The sequence below is a fragment of the Chiloscyllium plagiosum genome, chromosome 4 (genome assembly GCF_004010195.1).
Source record: "Chiloscyllium plagiosum isolate BGI_BamShark_2017 chromosome 4, ASM401019v2, whole genome shotgun sequence".
Classification (NCBI taxonomy): Eukaryota; Metazoa; Chordata; class Chondrichthyes; order Orectolobiformes; family Hemiscylliidae; genus Chiloscyllium; species Chiloscyllium plagiosum.
In genome coordinates this window covers 136,758,443-136,764,273 of record NC_057713.1, presented here as the reverse complement: position 1 = coordinate 136,764,273, position 5,831 = coordinate 136,758,443, and the positions used below count along the sequence as shown (strand labels likewise).

General features: G+C 41.2%; 1 long non-coding RNA gene across 1 annotated transcript in view; it reads right to left on the bottom strand.

Annotated features, from left to right (window-relative positions):
• Positions 1-3,952: 3,952 nt before the first annotated feature.
• Positions 3,953-5,831, bottom strand: part of LOC122549608 — a 23,320-nt gene continuing 21,441 nt past the window's right edge. Inside the window, exons 2-3 of the long non-coding RNA XR_006311610.1 lie at positions 5,327-5,389; positions 3,953-5,082 (exon numbers count right to left, since the gene is read on the bottom strand). This is a non-coding gene — a long non-coding RNA (uncharacterized LOC122549608). The remainder of the gene's footprint in view (positions 5,083-5,326; positions 5,390-5,831) is intronic.

The following is a 5,831-nucleotide window of genomic DNA, read 5'->3' as shown; positions in this document are numbered from 1 at the left end:
CACCAGAGTTTTGTACAGCTGCAGCATAACCTCATGGTTCCGGAACTTGATCCCTCTATTAATAAAGGCCAAAACACTATGCCTTCTTAACAACCCTGTCAACCTGCGTGGCAACTTTCAAGGATCTGTGTACATGGACACTGAGATCTCTCTGTTCATCTACACTACCAAGAATCTTACCATTAGCCCAGTACTTTGCATTCCGGTTACTCCAACCAAAGTGAATCACCTCACACTTGTCCCCATTAAACTCCATTTGCCACCTCTCAGCCCAGCTCTGCAGCTTATCTATGTAAATTGTTCTACATACTCGTTGATGACCTCTTTGAACATACTTTCCTATAAATTTCCTTTATTATGCCACCCGTTGCTAAGTTAGGGAACTGGCACTGCCAGATCAACGGAAAAATGACCCAACTCACAAAGAGAAACAACCTCTCCACATCTACCTGTCCCGTTCCCTAAACATCTTGTATATTTCACTCATTCTTTCAAACTCCAAAATATATGGCTAAAATAATTTCAGCCATACATCCCTATCATCATTCAACAGATGTCCCCCACCCAAAGGAAGTAACAAAGGAAGCTTATAACGGCAGCCAACTGAATTCAATGGTTCATTCTAATTGTAAACTTCTTTTTAATAAATCAGAAACATGGTACTGAAAAGGCTGTGCTGTATTTGGTTTTAAATTGTTCTTTTGGCACATAGCCTGCCTCAATCAGCTGGAAGAGGCTGTGTTCTTGAAGAAAAATTTGAGTAAGAACCAATTACCATCAGCATTATGTTTACCTTTGTAGTTGAAACTAAAATCATTTAATCATATCCAACAGATGTTTTCTTTATTTTACAGTAATACAAATGAGCACAATGGCAGCTAGTTATGCTCCTCTCCATTGTTCATGTTATGATGTACTAACTGATCAGCATATCCCAACACAAAAGCAAAAACAGAAAGGTCAAATTATACATATGCAGGCAATTTGATTTAGTCTAGACTGGGAATTGCTTTGTTTTCAGTTCTCATTTCAGGCTTGAACTACACATGTCCCTTTCTGTTAATGTGACTGTCATCTTTTACATGTAACAGCAGCAACCATGTCATGTGGGCAGCACAGAATGTTAAACCGTTAGTCAAGATGTTCATCCCGAGCTCCCTTTAATAATGATGTAGGAATGAGCTAATCGTAAAAAAAGGCCTTTTGGGTCTGTACAAAAAAACAGTTATAGAATATGTACATTTCTAAAAACATTTTTCCCAAGAATTGTCCCCTTCATTCTCCCTTTCTTCTCTCCCTGAGACAGTAACTTCACTTGGTGTAGAATTTCACAGATACTAGTCATCCACTGGTATCTGACACAGTTACTCAATCTTCAGTCTCAAAAGCAAAGGTCTGTTCAATAGCTAATTGAGCTCTCAGCTAATACCCAGTTTCCTGGGAAAGTCTTTCCCTATGGAATGATCTGCACCATCTCCTTCCTGTCACAGCAAGCGCTTAGTGCACGTAATTGCTTGGCCTGCATCAGGCTATCATGGTTAATTCCAATAATGTCCCGAACCCATGATTTCTGGTCTCTAGTTGTTCTAACAGCCTGCAGCATGGAACATATCGTGGTGACTGTGGAGCTTTGGACTATAGATTTGAACAGGGGAGAGTAAAGGCTTAAAACTCAAAAATGTAAATAGTCAGTCTGCATAAGTCATAACAACAGAGGTGGCATGCTAGCAGACTCTAGAGAGAAATGTTTCTGTGTACAGTTCCATGTGAAGCTTTAGTGGTGTCAATAATATGGAGAATGCGGAATGAAAATGTAATCTTACCAACAGCATAGACTCCATTATCTCTCCATACCCTACAAAATGTCCAACCTCTTGTAAGACCCAACGGAGACAGGGAGCGACTGAGCCTACAGAAAACCATAGGAACAGGAGGAGGCCATTCAGCCTTGAGCCTATCCCACCATTCAATGAGATCATGGCTGATCTGTGGCATAACTTCTTATACCTTAGCCCATTCTCCTTAACACTTCGTTCAACAACAATTTATCACTCTCAGGATTAAAGTTAATAACTGATCCAACATCCACTGCCATTTGTGGAAGAGATTTCCAAATCCCTCTCACCCTTTGTGTGTGGACGCAATTCATAACATCTCTCCTGAACGGTCTGACCCTAATTATCAGATGATGCCCCTCGTTCTAGAATCCCCACCAGGGTAAATATTTATTTTTATGTACCCTGTCTTTTCCTATTAATATCTTGAAGACTTTGATCAGATCACCCCTTAACCTTCTAAATTCTAGACAAAACAGACCTAGCTTATATAATCTGTTCTTTAACTTAACCCCTGGAGAAATAGTCCAGTGACTGGAAGAACAGTTTTAAGCAGAGAGAGTGTAGATATGAGGCAGTGGATCTGCCTTTCAGATATTTTAAAGATTTTCCTGTAAATTTCCTGCTCGCACACACTCTGTCTGGTAGATTACTGCGTGTTCACCAGGAAACCTGCTTGTCCAGAGCACAGTTTCACTTGCTGGGTAGAGAAATCAGTGGGTTCAGGGTAAAATAGAGCCAGACAGGGCAGGTGATAGTGACCAGGGTTGGGGGTGGGGGGGAGGTAGTGGTGGGGGTGCTGGGCAGTATGACAGTAAGAGTCAGGGGAGCAGCCAATTGCAGAGACGTTTAGAGAGTAGTTTGTTAAAACCCTCCTCCTAGCTCTCAGGCTCGCATGCTTCTCTCCTTTCAGTTGCCAGGATTCCAAAGCTTAGGAAACCTGGCCCAGTGTGTTGGGAAAGAAAATCACTGTTAAAATAAAAGCCTGCATCTTGATAACAGCATTGGGATGGCACGGTGACTCAGTGGTTAGCACTGCTATCTCACAGCACCAGGGATGCATGTCTTATTCCTGCCTCAGGCGACTGTCTGTGTGGGGTTTGCACGTTCTCCCCGTGTCTGAGTGGGTTTCCTCCGGGTGCTCCGGTTTCCTCCCACAGTCCAAAGATGTGCAAGGTAGGTGGATTGGCCATGCTAAATTGACCACAGTGTCCAGGAATGTGTAGTTCAGTCATGGGGAAGTAGGGGAATGGGTATGGATGGGATGCTCCTCAGAGGGTCAATGTGGATCTGTCAGGCTGAATGATCTGCTTCCACGCTGTAGGGATTCTGTTCTATTCAAATTTCCAACCAGTTTCCTCACCGACTGGTCACCTGCCTCTATCCAGTTTTGTTTCAAATAGAAGTGGACAAATTTGAAATGGGTTCTGGGGAAGGATCACCAGACCCAAAACATTAACTCCAATTTCTCTCCACAGATGCTGCCAGACCTACTGAGTTTTTCCAGCAATTTCTGTTTTGTTTGCATTTGAAAAGGGCTGTGTTCCTTTTCCAGCTTTTGAGTCTCTCCAATTCTCATTTGTAACATGAGATTTTAAGTTGCTAAGTTACTCCTGTAACTTTAACTCAAGTGAACTAAGAGATCCCAGTATCCTTGCTGCTATCTCTCCACCTTGCCTTCGTCTCTCCTCTTCAACCAAAGGCAGCTGTTGAGATTTCATTCCTTTGTGGAGTCTGTGTATTTGTTTAATTTCAAACTGAATAATTGAAGGCAGCCATACATCTCCAATTCAGTCTCTGACAGAGACTGAATCAAATTTGCGTGATTGGCTCAAATTCATACTTTAACTGCCACTTTACCTGAATACAATACTATTCCGATCAGGTGAGGAGAGATCACAGCTCCTTCATTTTAACCCAGTCACATCAGATCACTTTTAAGATGTTAGCTATCACCCTTCATTTAAATGTATTTAACAAGACCAAAAATAAACAAACACTGATTTTAATTTTTTATTAAGTGAAAGTGAATGTTTTATTACTTATTATTTAAAAAATATTGTGACATTAAGTACATGCACAAATTCAGTTAATGAGCTTATAAAGACAGGGCAGGGTGTCTAATGCAGAAAGGAAGGTCAAGGTAAATGCAATTCAGACTCCCTTGAGTTGCCAGAATGGAAAGACCTGACTCCAATTGTTCACAAGTTGCACCATTTCTTTAGCAGTGACAAAGTTTGCAGATCTTGGCTCCTCAATGTGTCTTGCTTTTTCTTCAGGCTGCTGTTTCACCATCGCTGATTTCTGTAATGGAGAGAGACTTGAGTGAACTAAGAGATCCCAGTATCCTTGCTGCTATCTCTCCACCTTGCCTTCGTCTCTCCTCTTCAACCAAAGGCAGCTGTTGAGATTTCATTCCTTTGTGGATTCTGTGTATTTGTTTAATTTCAAACTGAATAATTGAAGGGAGCCATTCATCTCCAATAGTACATCTGTTACGTAAGTCTGAGTAATACAAGAGATGGAAATATCTTGGTGCCTCATTAGTCTTCAGTGCCTCTTGTTTAAAATGATAATTCTAACGCAGTTGGTTTTATACATTCCATGTTGGTTACCTGAGCTTGTCAGGTATTCACAGGTGTCAGTTTAGTTGAGCAATGTCCTCATTAAAACCATCTTTGTCCATGAAAGCTTCAAATGTTAAAGTTAAATGTTGAAAGTTGAATACTGAGAGTCTATTTTCACTACAGTTGGAACAATACCTACTTTTGATACTAAAGCAAGGTTCCACTGATAATTTTTGGTGGATGGAGAACAGATGATTTGATTTATCGTAGTCACATATGCCTAAGTAGAGTGAAAAACTTTGTTTTGTGAGCAGTACAAGCAGATCATAACAAATAAGGAGATACAGATCACAGGATGCTCAGACAGAGTAGGGCACACAGGGTTACATGCACAGGTGTGTAAAGCAAGATCAACATTATTTGAGGTTAGAGAGGTCCATTCATCAGCCTAGTAACAGTGGGGAAGAAGCTGTCCCTGAACCTCTTGGTGCATGTGTTCTGGCTGCTGTATCTTCTGCCTGGTGGAGGAGGTTTTTGGAGAGTATTTCTGGGATGGGAGGGGTCTTTGATGAAGTTTGCAGCCTTCCTGCAGCTTGTAAACAGAATCCATCGATGGGAGGTTAGCGTCTGTGATGGTCTGGGCTGCGGCACACCACCTTCTGCTGTGAGCCAGGAACTTTCTAAGTAAATGGTAGGGGGACAGATGCAGCTTATCCAAATATATTATGCAAATAGACATTTCCATCAGGCTGAAGAGTAGGTTTTTATAGTAAGGACCCTAACCCAAAAATTAAGAACAGACTAATGTGACTCCTTATTTCCTTCTTCACCCAGTATCTTTGCAAGAACTAAACTTGCAATTAATTAGAACTAAACAATTCCTGTTTATGTCAAAGATCGGGAACATTTTAATCCATAGCTCACCTCATTCCAAGAGTGATACATTCCCAGGATTTTCCTCCTGTCCCCATTGTTCTTGTCAGATATCTGAAAATAAAACAGATTAAATGGCTCCATTTGATGACCACTTGGAATGTCTTGCAAAGCAAAATACAATGGTAACATTTTAAGTGCAAAGGTCACATTAGTATTGAAAGATCCAGCTTGTGTCTTTTTAAAAGTGAAAGACAAACAACATAAAAGAGCAGGAAGATACTCTGCTGGGTGTAAGTGAGGCCCATTGCTGTCTTTGTTGTAATCTGTATGATCTCAAATCCTGTGTAGTGCCCCACCAGGAAGCGAAAAAGGATTGTGGTTTATAATCTTTCTGTAAATTAAGAGTCCACAGACTTGCCACAAAAAGAGGGTCTAAGGAAGTTTGGATCGAAGAGTGAGGCTTCAGCTCAGGAATCTTTGACAAGGAGGTTGAGTGAAGTGATTACGCCACAGTTGAAGAGGGTGAAGACATGACTGCCCAGTTGGTTCAGTG